The sequence below is a fragment of the Gopherus evgoodei genome, unplaced genomic scaffold (genome assembly GCF_007399415.2).
Source record: "Gopherus evgoodei ecotype Sinaloan lineage unplaced genomic scaffold, rGopEvg1_v1.p scaffold_244_arrow_ctg1, whole genome shotgun sequence".
Lineage (NCBI taxonomy): Eukaryota > Metazoa > Chordata > Testudines > Testudinidae > Gopherus > Gopherus evgoodei.
The window spans coordinates 9,058-31,337 of record NW_022059907.1 but is presented as its reverse complement, the minus strand read 5'-3'; the positions used below and the strand labels follow the sequence as shown (position 1 = coordinate 31,337).

The 22,280-nt window shown below is 48.9% G+C and overlaps 3 non-coding genes across 3 annotated transcripts; 1 reads left to right on the top strand and 2 right to left on the bottom strand.

The window, feature by feature from the left end:
• Positions 1-11,963: 11,963 nt before the first annotated feature.
• TRNAV-AAC lies at positions 11,964-12,036 on the bottom strand. Its single transcript has one exon. It is a non-coding gene; the product is annotated as a tRNA-Val (tRNA).
• Positions 12,037-19,080: 7,044 nt separating this feature from the next.
• TRNAT-AGU lies at positions 19,081-19,154 on the top strand. The gene has a single exon. It is a non-coding gene; the product is annotated as a tRNA-Thr (tRNA).
• Positions 19,155-21,534: 2,380 nt separating this feature from the next.
• Positions 21,535-21,607, bottom strand: TRNAV-AAC. Its single transcript has one exon. It is a non-coding gene; the product is annotated as a tRNA-Val (tRNA).
• Between the last annotated feature and the right edge of the window lie 673 nt (positions 21,608-22,280).

Below are 22,280 nucleotides of genomic sequence, written 5' to 3'. Positions count from 1 at the left end.
GACCCTGTATGGGTCACCTTAATACAGAGAGACCATTTGTATGTATTTTTCTTTTTTATATATATATAAAGCTTTCTTTTTAAAAACTGTTAAAGTTTTCTTTACTGGGAAATTTCAGGGAAATTGAGTCTATACTCACCAGGGAATTGGTGGGAGGAAGAAATCAGGGGTAGATCTGTGTGTGTTGGATTTGCTAGCCTGATTTTGCATTCCCTCTGGGTGAAGAGGAAAGTGCTTTTGTTTCCAGGACTGGGAACGGAGAGGGGGAGTCACTCTGTTTGGATTCACAGAGCTTGTGTCTGGGTATCTCTCCAGGAGCACCTGGAGGGGGGAAGGGAAAAAGGATTATTTCCCTTTGTTGTGAGACTCAAGGGATTTGAGTCTTGGGGTCCCCAGGGAAGGTTTTTCAGGGGGACCAGGGTGCCCCAAAACACTCTAATTCTTTGGGTGGTGGCAGCAAGTACCAGGTCCAAGCTGGTAACTAAGCTTGGAGGTTTTCATGCTAACCCCCATATTTTGGACGCTAAGGTCCAAATCTGGGACTAGAGTTATGATAACCCCAAATGGTACAACTGACGGAAGTAAGTGCACATGGTCACAGGGTAGTTCAATTGTTTGTCAATATTGTCTCAGATGATCCAGGGATAGAATTCCACAGCAAGTGACTTGGAACTAGGCAAAATGCCCAGGTATTTGGTTCCCAAGGTATTTGTGACCCAGTCCCTACAGGAGGTTACCTCTGAAGAGGTCTCCTGGCTAATCCCAAAATTTGGGAAATGTTGTCTGTGATGAGGTGCATCAACCCTGCACTGGCACTGCTAGGGTTAACTGCACCCTGTGGTGAAGAGGCCACACCCCCTCACCCTCTCTGGGCATGCTCTGAATGGAGACGGAGTATAAAAGTATAGAAGTTATAGAAGTATGGAGTATAAAAGGGAGCAGCTCAGCTCAGCTCAGCCTGGGTGGACTGAGGAGGAGAACAAACCTATGTTGTTGGCTCCTGCCAGGAAGCTGCTGGACCCCCAGGCTGCACTATCCAGCCACCCTGAGGCCTCTGCACACACTTAGTTGACGGCCAAAGATGTGACGATGGATTCCAGGACATTACCAACTCTGAACATAAGGGAAGTGACTGAGGGAATAGGACTCTTGCAGTGAGAGATCAAGCCTGGACACAGGAGTATTGTATTGAGGATTGAGTGGAATGAAATGTTATTCTCCTTCCTGTATAAGTGAAGGGCAGCAGAACATACCTAGTCCATCCTGATGGAGGGGTAGGTGAGTGAAGAATACCTTTTATTTGACTGCATAGAAGCAACTCAGGATGTCACCCAAACCAGTGGTCCCCAAACTTTTCACATTGTGCCTTTTTATCCGTGTCTGCGGCCCCGCGGAAGCCACGGTCGAGAACCAGGTCTGGGAGTGGGGCCGTTGCTTGCTGGGGAGAGAGGTGCAGAAATAGGTAAGGGAGTCGCAGCTGGGCCAGGGGCTCAGGTTGAGGGTAGGGTGGGTGAAGAGCTGGGACAGAGTGAGACTGAGTGGTGCTCCCTCCCTGCCCTCCATGGGGGCTGGCTCGGGCCCTGAGGTGCCCCCCTGAATGTTCCTCTGTGCCCCCCTAGGAGTCATGTCCTACATTTTGGGGACCGCTGCCCTAAACTGACCCCTAGTCACTAAGCAGGGGCTAGTGATGCTAAAGCCCAGGGACAGGGAGCTTTGCCAGAGTGGAGCCTGCAGGTCACATCATGGGGGGTGGACACATGCTCCGTGCTCTAGAACAGCTCTGACCCAAACCCAGGCAGTCATCATCAGTGTGACACCCTCCAGGGGATGCTTTCATTAGGGGAAGCCGCCTTGCCCTCAGTCCTCCTAGGACTGACCTTGGACTTTTCAGCACCCCTGTTCCACACAGGAGCTTTCTGTAGTGAGTCACCTTAGCAGGACACCTGGGAAAGCCTTACACCCCTCACCCCAAAGGGGAGTCATGCACCCCCGACTTCCGCAATCACCAGTGACTCTCAGCCAGCGTTGTAAAACAGGAGGTTTATTAGTGGTCTGGAATCCAGCCTGGGAAAGTTCTCTGTTAGCACAGGAGGCAGGAAGATTCAGCCACGCCCATCTTGGGCAGACCCAGAACTCAGACCCTGGGCTTTCCCGTCGAGTCCCCAAACCAGCAGACTCCATGCTTCCAACAGCCCAACTCAGCCAGGTCCTTTGTCCCTCTTCTGTCCTTTGTTCTGTTTCCTAGGCAACCTGCTCACCTGGCCTCCAGTTCTTTCTTTGTTCTCTGAAAGACATAAATCTACACCATGTAGAGGGCAAGCATAGGAGTCTATTACACATAGCGCTGGCGGAATGTTCCCTCGTTTCTTAGGCTCAGAGACACTGCCAATTAATTGATTACAATAGAATATATAAGCTTTCCGTGGGTGGGGGAAAGTGACGGGGTAGGCAGTTCCACATCCCGGGATAGGTTTCGTAGCAAGACGAGATAAGCACATTAGCCAGTGGTTAACAGGTCACACAATGCCTCCGCCCATGGTCTCAAGTTAGCAAGTTAACATTTCATTATTACTTTGATAAAATATTAGTATAAAATATATATGTTGAATTCTGATTTGGGGTCCATAGCAATCAAAGGATTATCCAACAGGTACATTCCTAAGGGTTAAAGCAAAGAAACAGTGAAAGTATATGGCAATAAAGATTGTTTTCTGTGTGTCTTAAGGCAGGCATTGGTCCCTGGGAAGGGAGGTGGAAGGATGCTGTATCTTATACTGACATGTGCCAACTCTTCATAAACTCAAGCCTGGATCTGTGGGAAGAACATCTCCCTACAGAAGAAACAAACACAATAGGAACAGGGATTCTTTGTTCAATCTGCAACTCTGAATAAGACACAATTCTTTAGTTCTTAGCTCCAACGCTGGCAACTTGCTGACCAGGCCTATCTTAGCAAGCAAGGCTTTCTGTTTACCCAGCTTTCTTTTAGTTGGTCACTATTTGCTAGGCCTCTGGTCCCTTGACCATACTCTGGACTTTGGGTCTGGAAAAGAGCTGGCACAATCCATAGACCAGATTGTTATGCAAAATGCACGTGGATTTGAACCCTTCACATAGCATAATAGCAAAGTTCTTGGTTCAGGCTTGTAGCAGTGATGGAATAAACTGCAGGTTCAAATCAAGTCTCTGGAGTCCATCCACAGCTGGGATGGGTCATTCAGTCCTTTGTATAGAGATTCAGTTTGTAGCAAAGTCCCTCCAGAGGTATGAAGCAGGATTGAAGACAAGATGGAGATGAGGCATCAGCCTTTTATAGTCTCTTGCAGTGTGGTCTTTGCTTTCTTTGCCCCAGGGACACTCTATCCAGCACGTGGCATAGAAAAACCTTAGAATTCTGTCCATAGGCAGGTCCGACCTGCATACCTTCCTGAGTCACAAGGCGTATCTGCCTTCTCTCAATGGGTCGATTGTATAGCTCATGTTCCTTAATGGGCCATCAGGCAGACTAGGCAGAACTGACACCAACTTATCTGGCTGGGGTGTTCCCTGGAAGCAGAGCACAAGTTTGAAATAGGGACAGCATAGAGCCAATATTCCTAATGTCAACTACAAAAATGATACACATCTAGAGATAGCATAATTATAATCAGCCAATTATAACCTCTCCATAGACCCCTTACACAATAACCTTTCTACAATTTTGGCTGCAAATATAGGACAGTGGCTGCAACAGTGATCTATACAGGTACAGATTGTGTCAATAACATTACAGGAGGTGACACGGCATCAGTGACACTCGTATTGGAATACTGCCTCCAGTTTTGATGTCCTCATTTGAAACAGATGTTGTGAAATTGGAGCTGGGGCAGCAAAGAGCCACCAAACGTTCTGAGGGCTGGAGAAAAATGCCTTCTAGTGAGCTATTGAAAGAGTTCAACCTGTTTAGCTTATCAAAAGAAGATTGAAAGGTGATTTCATTGAAGTGTTGAAGTGCCTTAATGGAGAAAAAAGATTGGGTATTAAAGGGCTCTTTAATCGAGCAGAGAAAGGCATAACAAGACCTAATGGCTGGAAGGTGAAAAGAGACAAATTCATATTACAACTAAGGCACAAATAGTCAACAGCGAGGATGATTCATCACAGGAACAAGCTACCAAGGAAAGTGGTGGATTCGCCATCTCCTGATGTCATTTAATGAAGACTAGATGCCTTTCTGGAATGTGTTTGCCCCCAAAGTAGCTCTTGTGTCATACAGGAGGCCTGTGATATGCAGGGGGTCAGATTAGATGCTCTAATGGTCTCTTCCGGCCATAAAGTTGACTAATTTCTGAAAAACTGAGTGTAGCATTGGGAGCAGCGTCTGATGTTTTCCTGTCTAGCCGGCTTGCTGCCTAGAACTAACACTCCTTGGATGGGGTGATCCACAGGGAGTAGCGCAAACCTCCAAAGTGCCTGGCCAGGGGCAGGACATTGGCATAGCAAGGGAGGAGTGTGACAGTGACATCACAAAGGCCTTTTGCAGGACCTCAGACTATTGGTCCAAGGTGGTGGGGAGGTGGTGACCTCACAGAGAGATGCTGACATCAGCCAGGCAGGACAGGGGTGAGGGGCCAGGGAAACCTCAGAGACCCTTGGGGCTTTGCTTCAGCAAGTCTCCTTCTCCAGGTCTCTCTTTGAGGACTGAGAGAGTATTTGGGTTCACGGACGTGAGCGCCAGGAGGAACCTCTTTCGAGTTTTCTCCTTCCCTTGTAGTGATTTTACTAGAAAACAGCCGTCCCTGTTTAGAAGGTAAGAGCCTCCTCGAAGGAAGGGGTATCATGGGGGTGTCACAGTTCAGATGCCAATGCCCCACCGCCCCCACTGTAAGGAAGCTCCTGCCACCTGCTCTGTGTTTGCAGGGCGGGAGAGAGCAGCATCCACGGCAGAGATTTGCTCCTGGCTGCCGGAGCAGAGCAGCAGGCTTAGCTGTCCGAACTTCCTGGAGCTATGAAAGGGGAGGGCCCCATGGCTCTGTAGCAGAATGCAGGGCAGGCGAGTTCACGGCGGGCATTATGGGATACTGGAGGAGGCCAGTTATGGTTATATAATGAACGGCAGCATCTACACTGGCACTCTGTCCCTTTAAGTTTGCTGCAAAAAGCTCTAGGCCTCTCATCGAAGTGGTTTTATTTTGTCACCAAAACAGGGCAGTTTTGTCACCAGATGTGGCATTGCAGTGTGTACACCAGCCACAAGTTGCTGACCGAAGGGGAGTTGTGAGTTTTTCACAGACCTGAGCAATATAATTCGGCTGAAATAATTTTGTAGTGCAGACCTGGCCAAAGATTTACACACACACACACACAGCTTGAAGGAAAACCTCATCTGCTCCTCCGCTTTGCAGAATCCAAACACAAGCAAAGCTTGTCAGGTCCTGGTGGAGATGGCAGAGAGTCAGGTGTGGTCAGACACTGTGTTTTAGCCACATGCAGGCACCATGGCTTAGCTGGCTAAAGCACTTGCCTTGTAAACAGGAGATCCTGGGTTCAGGTCCCTAGGGGAGTGGCTTTTGGGGTACACGGTATTGGCTACTGTCAGAACACAAGATTCAGAGCTAGATGGGCTTTTGGCCTAGCCCAGTGTGGTTATTCTTATGGTTTAAATTATGCTCAGAGCCACTGATAATAGAGTTACTGAAAGTTTGGGAGATAAGAGCTGATAGGACAGTGGTCCAGTCCCCTCGCAGATGACCCCCTCCCTCTGAGACAGGGGCAGGTCTGAGCTCTCGCACCAAATGCTCATTGTGGCTGCCAGAATCTGTGGGCAGCTCATTTAATTTGCATTCAGGGTTGAGTCCTGCTTTGTGCCCAGTGTCTGAGAATGAAAATCCTAAACCGCCCTTTGAAACAACAAAAGCAGCAGGACGTGTTATTGTCCCTGCCCCAAAGCAGACAGAACAATGGAGAAATGCCTCTGAGTCCACGGTAATACTCCACTGCCATTTTACCTTTTTTGCTTGCTAAACTCCCTCCCAACCTTGTGGGGTCCCAGACCCCGGTATTGAGCCTGAGCTGAGATGTCTACACTGCAAATTTACCACCCCACAGCCCAAGCCCCAGGAGCCGGCACTGGCATGGGGCAGCCCTGGATGTTTCATTGCAGTGTGGACATAGCCTAGCATTATGTCCACATTGCCATTAGCACACCCAAGTCACTATTCTCAAACCCTGGGTCAGCTGATTCAGGCTTGTGGGGCTTATGCGACAGGGTAATAAAATTACAGTGTAGACACTTGGGCTTGAGCCCAGCCTCTGAGACCCCACGAGGGGTGAGGGTCTCCGAGCCTGGGCTCCAGTCTGAGCCCAAATGTCTACACTGCAGTTTTTAGCCTCACAACCTGATCCCCAGGAGTCCAAATCAGATCATCCAGGCCAGCCGGGCCACAGGGATTTTATCTCAGTATAGCTGCACTCTCAGGGTACATCTACATTGCAATGCAAGCCCAGGGTTAGCAGAAGTCATGTCAGCAGCCCCAACACATAAACCTAAGCCATGAGGAAAAGACCCACCCACAAATAAGCTGGGCAGTGTCCTTCTCCCTAAGGTTCGTAAGTCCAGCAACCAAAAGTCATTTAACATGAGCCATCTCCTCTCTGCACCCCACTCACAGCTGTTGTCCTTACTCAGTGCAAGCCCAGAGGTGCCTCTGTAGAGTTCATCTGCCATCCTGGGTGGAAAAGGGGGAAAATAAGAAGGCACCGTACTCACTATGTTGTCTAGGGACTCACTCACCCCTCCACAGCCACCCTGTCCTAAAGTTAGTCTAACACATAAATTTTAGCATGAGGACTCAGGCCCCAGCCCACTTGGCTTTGGAACCAATGTCCCCTGCCTAGCAAGTGCTATTGAATTGAGGGTGAGTCCCTCCATCGGGGTCTGCCAAGCACAGTTCTAGTGCCCTCGATTCACACAACAAGGACAACAACCCTTTATTTCTCCTGTCCCAATAACAAGGAGACTAGGAATCCAACACCAGCCAAAAGTGATCATTTTGGCAAGCAACCTAACATATTTCCAACATACTGTAAAATCCACATGAAGACTCATACACGAAACCTTGCAAGAAAATCTTCCTGAGGGGGTCTGAAGCACCTGCTGCTGGGGGGAAGGAGGGAGCTGTGGGTTGAGATTGAGGGGCACTGGGAATAGGAGGGGGCTGTGGGTTGGGACAGCGGAGTAGGGTGAAGAGGAGCAGGCTCTGGTTGGGCGTGAGGAGCAGTGAGCATAGGAGGGACTGAGGGTTGGGACTGAGGGGCACTGGGCAAAGAGGGGACATGGGTTTAGGCTGAAGAGTATCCTCATTTGGGGATCCAGCAGAACAGGGGAAGGCAGCAGGTGATTCTAATTCCATAGGGATATTTTGTGTGTGTGCGTGCAGGGGAGGAACATGCTATATGCCCAGAGGCCTTTATTCCTCCAGCCTGCAAGGACAGAGGGGCTGTCAGGAAGTTGCCCCTTCAATCCCTCACACACAAAGGCCCTTCTTAGAAAAGGCAAAATCCTGAAGAGAAAAAACATCAAAGACGACTCCAGAAAGACAGATTTTTAAGATATAATGAGCAGTTCATCATCTGACCAGGGACTTGAACCCTCAAATTAAAAGTCTGATGTTTTACCAACTGAGCTAGTGAGACCCACAAACAAGTACAGCAAGTTGGTGCAGAGGAGAAACTAGTCAAGGAAACAAAAGCAGGAAACAATAGGGGAAACCTGCTGCTCTCTCTGGCCTGGTCAACACTACGAGTTTATATCCAATTTAGCAGCATTAAATCACATTAACCCTGCATCCGTCCACACAACGAAGCCCTTTATATTGATATAAAGGGCTCTTAATACCGGTATCTGTACTCCTCCTTGATGACGAGTAGTGCTGAAATCAGTATTGCCATGTCAGATTAGGGTTAGTGTGGCTGCAATTTGACGGTATTGGTCTCTGGGCGCTATCCCACAGTGCACCATTGTGACTGCTCTGGACAGCAATCTGAACTCGGATGCACTGGCCAGGTAGACAGGAAAAGCCCCGTGAACTTTTGAATTTCATTTCCTGTTTGCCCAGCGTGGAGCGCTGATCAGCACAGGTGACCATGCAGTCCCAGAATCAAAAAAGAGCTCCAGCATGGACTGTTCGGGAGATACTGAAGCTGATCTCTGTATGGGGAGATGAATCTGTTTTATCAGAACTCCGTTCCAAAAGACGAAATGCCAAAACATTTGAAAAAATCTCCAAGGCTATGATGGACAGAGGCCACAATAGGGACTCAACGCAGTGCTGAAACTTAAGGAACTGAGACAAGTGTACCAGAAAGTCAAAGAATGAAATGGACGCTCATGGAGGGAGGGGCGACTGACAACTGTAGCTATCCCACAGTTCCCGCACTCTCCAAAAACCATTTGAATTCTTGGCTGAGTTCCCAAAGCCTGAAGGGTCAAAAACATTGTCGCGGGTTGTTCAGAGTATATGTCGTTCCCCGGCCTCCTGCCCCCATGAAAGCAAAGGGAAAAAAAATCCTCTCTCACCTTTTTTCAATGTCACTGTATGTCTACTGGATGCTGCTGGCAGATGTGGTGCTGCAGCACTACACAGCAGCATCCCCTTCCCTTCCCTTGCGGACGGCAGATGGTACAGTAGGACAGGTATCCATCATCGTCGTCCCGTGAGTGCTCCTGACTGGCCTCGGTGAGGTTGGCCGGGGGTGCCTGGGCAAAAATGGGAATGACTCCCAGGTTCATTCTCTTCTTTAAGCTTTGTCTAATGGAGATTTAGTCCTGCCTGGAATATCATAGCAGCTGGAGGCTGCGCTCCCCTCCCCCCTTTGATCCCTGCTTGCAGAAGCAATAATGTCAGTGTTGTTTCAAATTCCTGCATTCTTTATTACTTCATCACACAAATGGGAGGATAACTGCCATGGTAGCCCAGGAGGGGTAGGGGAGGAGGGAAGCAATGGGTAGGGTTGTTGCAGGGGCACCCCCTAGAATGGCATGCAGCTCATCATTTCTGCGGGATCTCTAGGGCTCTGACCCGGAGCGGCCGTTTGCCCCTCTGGTTCTTTAGTAGGCTTGCCTGATAGTCTAGGCAGAACTGACTCTCCATTAGACAAAACTTAAAGAAGAGAATGACCTGGGGAGTCATTCCTATTTTTGTCCATAAGCCCGTGGCCGACCCCACCAAGGCCAGCCAGGAGCACCCATGACAGCAGCAGATGGTACAGTATAACTGGTAACTGTCATTGTCAACTTGCAAAGCAGCAGACGGTACAGTAGGGCTGGTAACCATCTTTGCTAACTTGCAAAAAGCAAGGGGATGCTGCTGTGTAGCACTGCAGTACCACGTCTGTCAGCACCATAAAGACATACGGTAACAGTGAAAAAAGGCTGAACGGGCTCCATGGTTGCTGTGCTATGGCGTCTGCCCGGGCAATCCAGGGAAAAGGGCGCAAAATGATTGTCTGCCGTTGTTTTCATGGAGGGAGGATTGAGTGATGACATTTACCCAGACTCACTCATGACACTGTTTTTGCCCCATCAGGCATTGAGATCTCAACCCAGAATTCCAATGGGCAGGGGAGACTGCGGGAACTATGGGACAGTTACCCACAGTGCAACGCTCTGGAAATTGATGCTAGCCTTGGTACATGGACACACACAGCCGAATTAATGTGCTTAGTGTGGGCCTGTGTCCTCGACTTTATACAATCTGTTTCCAAAAACTAGTATCTGTAAAATTGGAATAATCCTGTAGTGTAGACATAGCCTGTGATTAACAACTTTGGTGGCTAATTGAAAGGCTGATGGTTCAAACCCAAGTGAAGATGGAGGTGTTCCTTTTTTAGTGATGAGAATCCAGTACATTTTATCAGGCAGAAAATCTCCTCAGTGCTGGTCTAGCCTCATTTGACAAGCATAAGTGGCATGTAGGAGAAGAACTTTTGCTAGATGCATTGGTGGTATAGTGGTGAGCATAGCTCCCTTCCAAGCACTTGATCCGGGTTCAATTCCCAGCCAATGCAGTGATGTGAGGTTTTCTCCTCTGGGAACTGGTTTAATTTCAGTCACATTGTATCAGTTTAGTGATGGAATGAGAGGATCAGTGTCCCAAATCCTAGCAGGTCATTAAACACCCAGTGGAGGAAGAAAGGGGCGGGACTATACAATGAGCTGTTGGAGTCATCCTGGTATTACAATGTTTGGTTTATTTCTTAAAAAAATTCCCTTTACTTCCCTCTCCCTTTTAGACTCAGAGCGTTTAAGGTCAGAAGGGACCAGTGTGATCATCTAGTCCGACCTGCTGCACCTTGCAGGCCAAAAGACCCCACCAACCCACTCCTGTAAGAGACCCTGGAGGGGAGGCAGCTCTGTGCACTGCCCCTACCCCAGGCAGTGCATGGAGGCCCTCTGCTCCCCTCCCCCCATGGGTGTGCAGAGATGTACCAGCAGCACTGAGGTGGCTCCCTGCCCACTCTGCCTCCGTCCCTCCGTGACACTCCCAGAAGTGGCCGGCATGTCCCAGCATCCCCTGGGGCGGGGAGAGTGTCTCCATGTGCTGCCTCTGCCCCGAGTACCAACTCCACAGCTCCCATTGGCCAGGAACTGCAGCCAATGGGAGCTCTGGGGGCAGCGCCTGCAGGCAGCGGCACATGGAGACTCCCTGGCCCCACCCACCTAGGAGCTGCTGCTGGAGGGTTGTGTGGTCACTTTGGGAGCTGCAGTGCCTGGGATAAACACCACCCCTTCTTTACCCCAACCCCCTCCCCCAGCACAGAGCCCGCACCCAAATCTCCTCCCAGAGCTTTGCTTGTCTTCCTTTCACCCAGAACCATCCTTCTTCTCCTGGGCTGCAAGTAGCCACCCCTGGGAAGCCAAGAGGCAGGCACAGGATTCTACCTCCCAGCAGCCAGCCGCACCTCCCCAGACTTTGCAGAACGAAGGGTGGTGCTCTACTAACCCCACTTAGCCGCACTGAGGCACTTAGCTTCTGCCCTGCCTTCCTCAGCTCGACTTTCCTCTTTTGCCCCATTCCTGCCTCACTTCCTCCTTTGGAAAATCACGCAGAGGAGGCCAGCAGGAAGAGCCGACCGCCATAGGCCAGCCTCCCAGGGCAGAGGAGACCAAGCCACAAGGCTTCAAAAGGTGACTGGCCCAGATCTTCTAGCTTTCCCCTGCTGATGCTAAGGCTTTTTCTCAGCTCATTCACCACCCTCTGTCATGCAGAGGTTGGGGTTACTGCAGGTTTTACCTGAAATTGGGCCAACTAGTAAGCGTAGGGAGGACTAATGACCCACCAGAGTTTGGCAGAAAGCAGCACATTTATTATATTGATAGCTAAGTTCAAAAGAAGGGGGATGGGGTGTCACACTCACATACTCACGCTCCCAGGACTGGCTCGGCACTGGAGATGTCAGGATTCTGCAAGGTAAGTGTCCCACAGCGCAGTGATGGACGGTGTGATGAAGGTAAGTCTTCCTGAGGCACAATGAAATGCAACGTGGCGAACCACTGGCCAGGAGGTCCGGGCGAAGGGCATTCACTGGAGGTACAAGCTTGTGAGTGACTCCTGAGCACAGGGCCCCTTCCCCTTTTAAGGGCCTGCTCCTCATGGCCTGCGACTAGAGATGACTTGGCTGCATCTGGTTGGTCACACTGCACCTTGGGCAGTGTCCATGCTCTGGGGGTGTGAGTGCTGCCTAATTAGAGTCCCAGACACCTTGTCTACCTGGGAGCTCTTCTGCTCTTCAACCAGCCCCTTCATCCCACAAGCATTCCAGGAGGGAGCGGGAGGGGGAAAGCCACTTCACAGGCATTCAGAGAGGGAGAGGACAAAAGTGGGAGGGAGGGGAAGTATAACAGACCTTTTGAGCACAGAAATCACTGCTGCTCCTACAACAGCAGGGACAGGCCAGTAGGAGCTGGGAAAATTAAGCCATCATATTTCTGCTTGGTTTTGAACCAGGGACCTTTTGCGTGTTAAGCAAATGTGATAACCACTACACTACAGAAACTCTGTCAGAGGGCTTTGTCCCTCTCTTCATAAGAACATAAGAGTGGCCATACTGGGTCAGACCAAAAGTCCATCCAGCCCAGTATCCTGTCTGCCAACAGCAACCAATGCCAGGTGCCCCAGAGGGAGTGAACCTAACAGGCAATGATCAAGTGATCTCTCTCCTGCCATCCATCTCCACCCTCTGACAAACAGAGGCTAGGGATACCATTCCTTAAACATCCTAGCTAATAGCCATTCATGGACTTAATCTCCATTAATTTATCTGCAAAAGGAACAGGAGTACTTGTGGAACCTTAGAGACTAACAAATGTATTTGAGTGTAAGCGTTCCTGGGATAAAACCCACTTCATCAGATGCATGCAGTAGAAAATACAGTAGGAGGATATATATATATATACACACACACACACACACACACACACACAGAACATGAAAAAATGGGTATTGCCATACACACTATAACAAGAGTGATCAGTTAAGGTGAGCTATTATCAGCAGGAGAAAAAAACCTTGTGTAGTGATAATCAGGATGGCCCATTTCCAACAGTTTTCAGGAAGGTGTGAGTAACAGTAGGGGGACAAATAAACATAGGGAAATAGTTTTACTTTGTGTAATGACCCATCAACTCCCAGTCTTTATTCAAGCCTAATTTCATGGTGTCCAGTTTGCAAATTAATTCCAATTCAGCAGTCTCTCGTGGGAGCCTGTTTTTGAAGGTTTTTTGTTGGAATATTGCGACTTTTAGGTCTGTAAATGAGTGACCAGGGAAATTGAAGTGTTCTCAGACAGGTTTTTGAATGTTATAATTCTTCATGTCTGATTTGTGTCCATTTATTCTTTTATGTAGAGACTGTCTGGTTTGGCCAGTGTACATGGCAGAGGGGCATTGCTGGCACATGATGGCATATATCACATTGGGAGATGTGCAGGTGAATGAGCCTCTGATAGCGTGGCTGATGTGATTAGGTTCTATGATGGTGTTCCCTGAATAGATATGTGGACAGAGTTGACAATGAGCTTTGTTGCAAGGATAGGTTCCTGGGTTAGTGTTTGTGTTGTGTGGTTGCTGGTAAGTATTTGCTTCAGGTTGGGGGGCTGTCTGTAAGCAAGGACTGTCCTGTCTCCCAAGATCTGTGATAGTGAGAGATCATCCTTCAGGATAGGTTGTAGATCCTTGATGATGTGCTGGAGAGGATTTAGTTGGGGGCTGAAAGTGATGGTTAGTGGCATTCTGTAACTTGCTTTGTTGGGCCTGTCCTGTAGTAGGTGACTTCTGGGTACTCTTCTGGCACTGTCAATCTATTTCTTCACTTCAGCAGGTGGGTATTATAGTTGTAAGAACGCTTGATAGAGATCTTGTAGGTGTTTGTCTCTGTCTGAGGGGTTGGAGCAAATGCTGTTATATTTTAGAGCTTGGCTGTAGACAATGGATGGTGTGGTGTGGTCTGGGTTAAAGCTGGAGGCATGTAGGTAAGTATAGCGGTCAGTAGGTTTCCAGTATAGGGTGGTGTTTATGTGACCATCGCTTACTAGCACTGTAGTGTCCAGGAAGTGGATCTGTTGTGTGGACTGGTCCAGGCTGAGGCTGATGGTGGGATGGAAATTGTTGAAATCACGGTGGAATTCCTCAAGGGTTTTCTTTTCCATGGGACCAGATGATGAAGATGTCATAAGTTAGCACAAGTAGAGTAGGGGCATTAGGGAACGAGAGCTGAGGAAGCGTTGTTCTAAGTCAGCCATAAAAATGTTGGCATCCTGTGGGGCCATGCGAGTACCCATAGCAGTGCCGCTGACTTGAAGGTTTACATTGTCCCCAAATGTGAAATAGTTGTGGGTGAGGACAAAGTCACAATGTTCAGCCACACGGTTTGCTGTGACATTATCGGGGATACTGTTCCTTATGGCTTGTAGTCCATCTTTGTGTGGAATGTTGGTGTAGAGGGCTTCTACCTCCATAGTGGCCAGGATGGTGTTTTCTGCAGGGTCACCAATGGATTGTAGTTTCTTCAGGAAGTCACTGGCTCTCGAAGATAGCTGGGAGTGTTGGTAGCGTAGGGCCTGAGGAGGAAGTCTACATAGCCAGGCAATCCTGCTGTCAGGTTGCCATTGCCTGAGATGATGGGGCGTCCAGGATTTCCAGGTTTATGGATCTTGGGTGGCAGATAGAATAACCCTGGTTGGGGTTCTAGACTGTCTTATTGCCAAGGGACGGAGAAACTCAGCCAGCAGCAGGGCGTGCAGAACACCTCCCTAGTGTGGGGGTGACAGCGCCTCCAGGATCCTGACATCCTAGCACTTTACACACCTTCCTGGAGCCTCCCAAAGCCCCGGGACTGCGACCCCCACCCTACTGATGAGAAACAGGCCTGGGAAGGGGAAGCTACTGCCTCAGGGTCACGCCAAGTATCAGAAGTATGGATGGGACCCAGCAGTCCTTCTTTCCAGGCCCCTTCGCTAACCACTGCTGCACACTCCCTCCCACAGCTGGCAATTACAAGCAGGCCCTCATGGCTGTTCCCCCTGCCTCTGAGAGGGAGTGTGCTCCGCTGCAGTGACTGGACCAGGGGATTGGGAGTCAGGACTCCTGAGTTCCATTGCTGGGCTTCCTATTGGTTCCACTGCTGGTTGTTTTCCTTTTCCTGGGGGACTTTGGGCAAGTTGCTCCCCCTCTAGGGCTCTGTCCCCAGCCGTCAAATGGGGATTTCATACTTTCCCGCTATTGGAAAGTGCTAGGAGAATCCCCCAGCAAAAGCTGCTCTGACAGTGCTAAGCAGCATCTGACCATTCAAGGTCAGAACGCACTGCCCAGGAGGAGTGTTTGGCTCTGGGGTTTCACTTCAGCCCAATCTAGAGAGAGGGGCCCAGCTATGGAATTTGACACAAGAAGACCAAGTCTCCAATTTGTTAAGGGCGTTTTGAATTCCAATCCTGCGCTCCAAAGTGCTTGATGTCAGTTGTAAATATTAGAAGCATGCTTTCCACTCCATTTTCCAAATCATTCATGAAAATATTGAATAGTACTGGACCGCGGACTGATCTCTGCCGGACCCACTAGATACACCCTCTCCGTTGGACAGCCAAACATGGAGAAGGGCTCCTGGAGTCTGGGCTTTCAACCAGCTCTGCACCCACATTACACTGATTGCAGCTGGACTGCATTTCCCTCGTTTGCTTGTGAGAATGTCCTACGGGACTGTGTCAAAAGCCTTAGTAACACCAAGCTAGATCCCATCTACTGTTTACCCACCTCCACCAGGCCCAGAACCCTGCCAAAGAAGGAAAGAGGATTGGTTTGGAATGATTTGTTCTTGACAAATCCATGCTCACTAGTCCTAAGAACCAAATTATCCTGTAGGTGCTACTGACAAATGGATTGTTTAAGAATGTATTGCAGGATCTCTCGAGCTATGGAAGTGAGGCTAGCTAGTCTGTAAGTCCCAGGGGTCTCTTTGTTCCCCTTTGAAAGACAGGTCCTGTCTTGTTCATGGATGGGAAGATGTTCTTTTTCAGGGATCTCAGACGAGAACTGGGGCACAACACCTGGTTTGTTTAGGCCACAAAAACGGAGGCAGGAACCTCTTCTCTCCTGCTGGCAAAGAACCCCGGGTACCTAAAAGACAGGGACTCACATCCTTGAGTGGGCTTCAAAAAAGGCAGTGGTTAAAAAGTTTGGCCCCGACCATTTCTTGTTTCCGCAGACTAGACATTTTAGCAAACTTTAGAATTCCTTGGTGCTAAAACACCGTGACACTCCCCTTTCTCCTTCACAGAGGGCTTTAACGCCCCTTATCTCACTTAGCCTCACGACCGCCCAGAGCTCGAGAATTGTCCCTGTTCCCATTGGACAGATGGGGAGGAGCCTGAGGTACAGAGAAGGGAAGTGTCCTGTCACCAGATAGATCAGATTGAACAGGTTTCAAACCTCCAGAAGCCTCTTACCTTCTAAACAGGGATGGCTGTTTTCTAGTAAAATCACTAAAAGGGAAGGAGAAAACTTGAAAGAGGTTCCTCCTGGCGCTCACGTCCGTGAACCCAAATACTCTGTCAGTCCTCAAGGAGAGACCTGGGGAAGGAGACTTGCTGAAGCAAAGCCACAGGGGTCTCTGAGGTTTCCCTGGCCCCTCGCCCCTGTCCTGCCTGGCTGATGTCAGCATCTCTCTATGAGGTCACCACCCCCCATCACCTTAGACCAATAGTCTGAGGTCCTGCAAAACGCCTTTGTGATGTCACTGCCACACCCCTCCCTTGCTGTGCCAATATCCTGCCCCTGGCTAGGCCCTTTGGAGGTTTGAGCTACTCCCTGTGGTCACCCCACTCAAGGAGTGTTCGTTCTAGGCAGCAAGCTGGCTAGACAGTAAAACTTCAGACGCTGCTCCCAATGCTACACTCAGTGTTTCAGAAATTAGTCGACTTTATGGCCAGAAGAGACCATTAGAGCATCTAATCTGACCCCCTGCATATCACAGGCCTCCTGCATGACACAATAGCTACTTTTGGGGGAAAGGCATCTAGTCTTCATTGAATGACATCAGGGAATGGAGAATCCACCACTTTCCTTGGTAGCTTGTTCCTATGGTGAATCATCCTCGCTGTTGACTATTTGGGGCTTAGTTGTAACATGAATTTGTCTCTTTTCACCTTCCAATCATTGGGTCTTGTTATGTCTTTCTCTGCTCCATTCAAGAGCCCTTTAATACCCAATCTTTTCTCTCCATTAAGGCACTTCAACACTTCAGTGAAGTCACCTTTCAATCTTCTTTTGATAAGCTAAACAGGTGGAGCTCTTTCAATAGCTCACTAGAAGGCATTTTTCTCCAGTCCTCAGAATATTTTGGTGGCTTTTTGCTGCCCCAGCTCCAATTTCACAGTATCTTTTTCAAATGAGGACACCAAAACTGGAGACAGTATTCCAATATCAGTCTCACTGATGCCGTGTCACCTCCTGTGATGTTATTGACATAATCTGTAACTTTATAGATCACCATTGTGACCACTGTTCTATATTTGCAGCCAATATGATAGAAAGGTTGTCGTGAAATGGGTCTATGGAGAGGTTCTGATTGGCTGATTATAATTATGCTATCTCTAGATGTGTATCATTTTTGTAGTTGATGTTATGAATATTGGCTCTATGCTGTCTGTATTCAAACTTGTGCTATGCTTCCGAGGAACACCCCAGCCAGACAAGTTGGTGTCAGTTCTGCCTAGCCTGCTTGATGGCCCATTAAGGACCATCAGCTCTACAATCAACCCACTGAGAGAAGGCAGATATACCTTGTGGCTCAGCAAGGTATGCAGGGACCTGCCTATGGACAAAACTGAAAGGTTTTTTTCTATGCCACGTGCTGGATAGAGTGTCCTTGGGACAAAGAAAGCAAAGACCACATGCAAGAGACTGTAAAAGGCTGATGCCTTGTCTCCATCTTGTCTTCAATCCTGCTTCGTACCTCTGAAGGGACTTTGCTACAAACTGAAGCTCTGTACAAAGGACTGAATGACCCATCCCAGCTGTGGATGGACTCCAGAGACTTGATTTGAACCTGCAGTTTATTCCATCACTGCTACAAGCCTGAACCAAGAACTTTGCCATTACTGTATGTGAAGGGTTAAAATTCATGTGCATTTTATATAACAACCTGGTCTATGGATTGTGCCAGCTCTTTTCCAGACCCAAAGTCCAGAGTATAATCAAGGGACCAGAAGCCTAGCAAATAGTGACCAGCTAAAAGAAAGCTGGGTAAACAGAAAGCCTTGCTTGCTAAGATAGGCTTGGTCAGCAAATTGCCAGGTGTTGGAGCTAAGAACTAAAGAATTGTGTCTTATTCAGAGTTGCAGATTGAACAAAGAATCCCTGTTCCTATTGTGTAAGTCTCTTCTGTAGGGAGACGTTCTTCCCACAGATCCAACCTTGAGTTTATGAAAAGTTGGCAGATGTCAGTATAAGATATGGCATCCTTCCACCTCCCTTCCCAGGGACCAATGCCTTGCCTTAAGACACACAGAAAACAATCTTTATTGCCATATACTTTCACTGTTTCTTTGCTTTAACCCCTAGGAATGTACCTGGAGGACAATCAAAGGAGTTGCTCCTTTCCTATGGACCTCAAATCAGAATTCAGCATAGATATTTTATACTAATAACATTTTATCAAAGTATTCATGAAATGTTAACTTGCTAACTTGAGACCATGGGTGGAGACATTATGTAACCTGTTAACCTTTGGCTACTGTGCTTATTATGTCTTGCTGCAAAACCTATCCCAGAGTTTGGAACTCCCTACCCCGTCACTTTCCCCCACCCATGGAAAATCTATATATTCTATTGTAATCAATTAACAGTGTCTCTGAGCCTAATAAGCAAGGTGACACTCTGCCAGTGCTGTGTGTAATAAACTCCTATTCTTGCCCTCTACACGGTGGAGATTTATGTCCTTCACAGACACCTGCTGAATAAAGAGGAGATTCAGCATCCAGCTTGGCTGAATGTGTCTTCTCTCCCCACAGCTTGGTGATCTTCTGAGGAAATGGAGAAGACTGCCTTTGCCTAGCTGTACATTGCTTGCAAAAGAAACAAGTCTTTTTGGTGGCAAGTGTTGAAAGGAGCCATTAGACAAATGTGGAGACAGGAAAAATGTCCCCCAACTCAACTGGCATCTGTGGATGCTGAAGTCACAACACAAAGTGCTAAACAGTATATGAGCACAGGCTGGTGTCAGAAGAGTCTCTACCAAAGCCTTTTCCACCAGCAGGGGCCTCTCTGTGCACAGAACTCCTGGTAGTGTGATGGCTGCAGGCAGTGGAGAACTCTATTTTGGCATCTCTTTGTCAGTGAACATCTACAGAGGCTGTTTAAAGGTCTCTAGATAGTGATCTTTGGGAAGAGCTGGCTGAAGTGTCTTCCTAGTAACCAGGAGATCCTGGCTTGGCCTGCCAGTTCTTCCTTGCAAGTCTTGAGGGAAATGGGGAATGTCTGTAGTTTGGAATTTGCAGGTGTTGTCCTGGACCATCAAAGGGAACAGTTGCAAGTACTTTCACAAGGCAGGCACCATGGCTTAGCTGGCTAAAGCACCTGTCTAGTAAACAGGAGATTCTGGGTTCAACTCCCAGTGGTGCCTTGTTCTATGGGTTTTGTCTCCTCTGCTCACATTTTTCTGTGTCTTTCTAGGAAACAGAAGAGACCTCCCTTGGTATCCAAGTCATTGCTTGCTAAGGAAAAGGCTTCTTTGGAGAGAAACATTGGAAAGAATCAAATCACAAGCCTGGAGTTGATGAAAAGGCTGCTGTGACTGGCATTGGCATGGTGGTTGCTTTGACTGCAATTGCTGCAACACAAAAGCCTGCACCACACGTCCTTGTGATTCGCTGGGGATGTCCACACACAGATGTCATGTCGTCTTCCTTTTGATTGTCACTGATGAAAAATGGAGCAGCTGCGAGAAAAGTCCCAGAGGCACTTGCCAGGTGAAGTGGAGGTTAGAGATGCAGCACCCAGTGGTGCCTTGCCAAATGTGTCCACTCCTCCCACTTTTTGGTCAATCTTTTGAGGAAGCAGAGAAGACTGCCTCTGCCTTGCAATGCAAATGCTTGTAAAAGAAACCGGTCATTTTTTCTGACAAGTATTGGAAGAAGGCACCTAAGAAACGTGGAGACAAGGAAAAGGTCATCGTAACTCAACTTGCATCCATGGCTCCTGAGGCCACAACGCAGAGCACTAAGCACTGTACGACCACAGCTGGGGAATGAAGGGGCTTTTCCAAAGGCATTTTCCACTAGCAGGTTCCTCTCTGTGCGCAGAATTCCTGATAGATTGATGTCTGCAGGCACTGGAGATCACTATTTTGGCATCTCTCTCACTGTTTCAGTGAACGTCCGCTGTGCTTGTTGAAAGTCTGTGATGGGATCTCCGGCATGGAACCTGAACGGTGGGACCCCTGAGCCCTGTGTCCCACCGCCTGGGCTCCCTCTCACACTGTGATGCTGAGACAAGCTGTGAATCTCTGGCAGATATTGCACTTACACAGACATCCGTAGGTAGGGACACAGCCAACTGAATTACATGAATGCTTCTGCAGCCATTCATAACACTAATGATAGAGAGTCGCCCTCCCCCCCCCACAGCTCTGCAGCCTTGCACCCCTGGATCATACCATCTTGCCTTAATCAGAAGCCTGATCAGTGTGAGTTTATTACGCAGGGTCCACCCCTCCCTCACTGTGAATAGTACGTGAACCAGCCTTGTAATGGAGCTGAGATTTCCCAAGAACTTCAAGCAAAATACACCAGTTTAAGTACAGCATAAAACAGATTTATTAACTACAGAAAGATGGAGTTTTAAGGATTATAAGTGGTAGGAATAAAAGATCAAAGTAAGTTACCATGGAAATTAAAGATAAATTCACAATCTAAACTTTACACCTTATTACACTAGACCGTAGTTAGGTTATGCACACAGGAAGGCTTAATGCTCGAGCTGCTGCACATGCTGGGCAGGCTTAAGGCCGGGCTCCCCATGGCAGGAGAGAAGAAGAAGACTCGGCCCCTGGAGGGGCAGGCTGGGCTTCCTGGATCCCATTTGCTCACAGCCAGCGCCCTGCCCCCACTCCCAAGTCATCCATGGTGCCCCCAGGTCGGCCAGAATGGAGCAGCGGTTTTCACTGCACTACGTCCACTTATGGCTTACAGGCAACTCCCAGACTCACCACAGCCCACCATCTCGGCCAGAAAGGAGCCCACTCAGCCTCACCATTGCTGCTTTTCCTTCCCCCCAGAACCCCGCTTCTCCTGGGCTGCAAGGAGCCATCCCTGGGATGCCAAGAGGCAGCCACAGGGGTCTGTCTCCCAGCAGCCAACTGCATCTCCATGGGTTCAGCCCTCAGAAGGGCAGGTGGGAGTTTCCTGGATCCCAGTTGCTCACAGCCAGCCCAGCCTCCACCTCTAAAACCATCAGTCATGCCCCCAGGTTGGCCATAAAGGAGCAGCCATTCTCCACTTGGACTCAGCTTTGCTTGTTTTCCTTTCACCCAGAACCCCCCTTCTTCTCCTGGGCTGCAAGTAGCCACCCCTGGGAAGCCAAGAGGCAGGCACAGGATTCTACCTCCCAGCAGCCAACCGCACCTCCCCAGGCTTTGCAGAATGAAGGGTGGTGCTCTACTAACCCCACTTAGCTGCACAGCTTCTTCCCTGCCTTCCTCAGCTCAACTTTCCTCTATTGCCCCATTCCTGCCTCACTTCCTCCTTTGGCCAGTCATGCAAAGGAGCCCAGCAGGAAGTGACAGCCTCTATAGGCCAACCTCCAACAGCAGAGGTGGCCAAGCCACAAGCCTCCAAATGGTGACTGGCCTAACTACTCTAGGTTCTCCAGCCTGACACCAAGGTGCTTTCTCCACTGCTGTCAGCATCCTCTGTCATGCAGGGGTTGTAGTTATCCCAGGGACAGGCCAATAGGAGGAGTGGCCTTTCTGAACAACAAGGGGATCTGGGAAAAGGAAGCCAGCATGTTTCTGCCTGGTTTTGAACCAGGGACCTTTTGCATGTTAGGCAAATGTGATAACCACTACACTACAGAAACTCCACCTACTTGGTTGTTGCTCACTCTGGCACAGACCGATGGACAAATCTAGAGAATGTGGTGGAAGCCCCTCGATAGGTCAGCTGGCAGAGCAGAGGACTGGAGCCAGCACTCAGGAAGTCATTCATACATCACCCCTGTGACTCCAGCTTGAGGGAGAGCTTCTTTTTCTTCTCCTTGCTGACAAAGAGCAAGAGAAGAATGAAAGGTCAGGTGGGCCAACTCGGTGCAGAAGCCCATGCTGTCTTTTCCTGCTGCATAGCCTGAAATGAGGGACTCGTGGCAGTTAAAGGAACTGCTGCACTCTCAGAAAACATCCCGCCCGTGCATAAAGGAGGATAGAAGAGCCTGTTAGTCTAGCACGCTCCCAACTGAACTGTTTCAGCAGCTGCTAGGTTTCTTTTTGGCCTGTTACTTTTCTGTCTGGGATGTTGTTGTCAGCTGTGGCACAGAAAAAGGACGTCATTGCGAGCTGCCCATGAAGACAAGATTAACTTTTGCCTTCCTTGCTCGGCTTTACTTGCTTCCTCACCCTATTCCTGCCTTAGTTCCTGTGTTACCTGAAGGTGACAGGGGCCCAGCAGTACGAAGAGGAAGTTGGACAGCTAGACCCTGGTGGCAAAAGTCCTACCACCGCTTGCCACCCCACTCTCTTCTCCCAGCTTCACATATT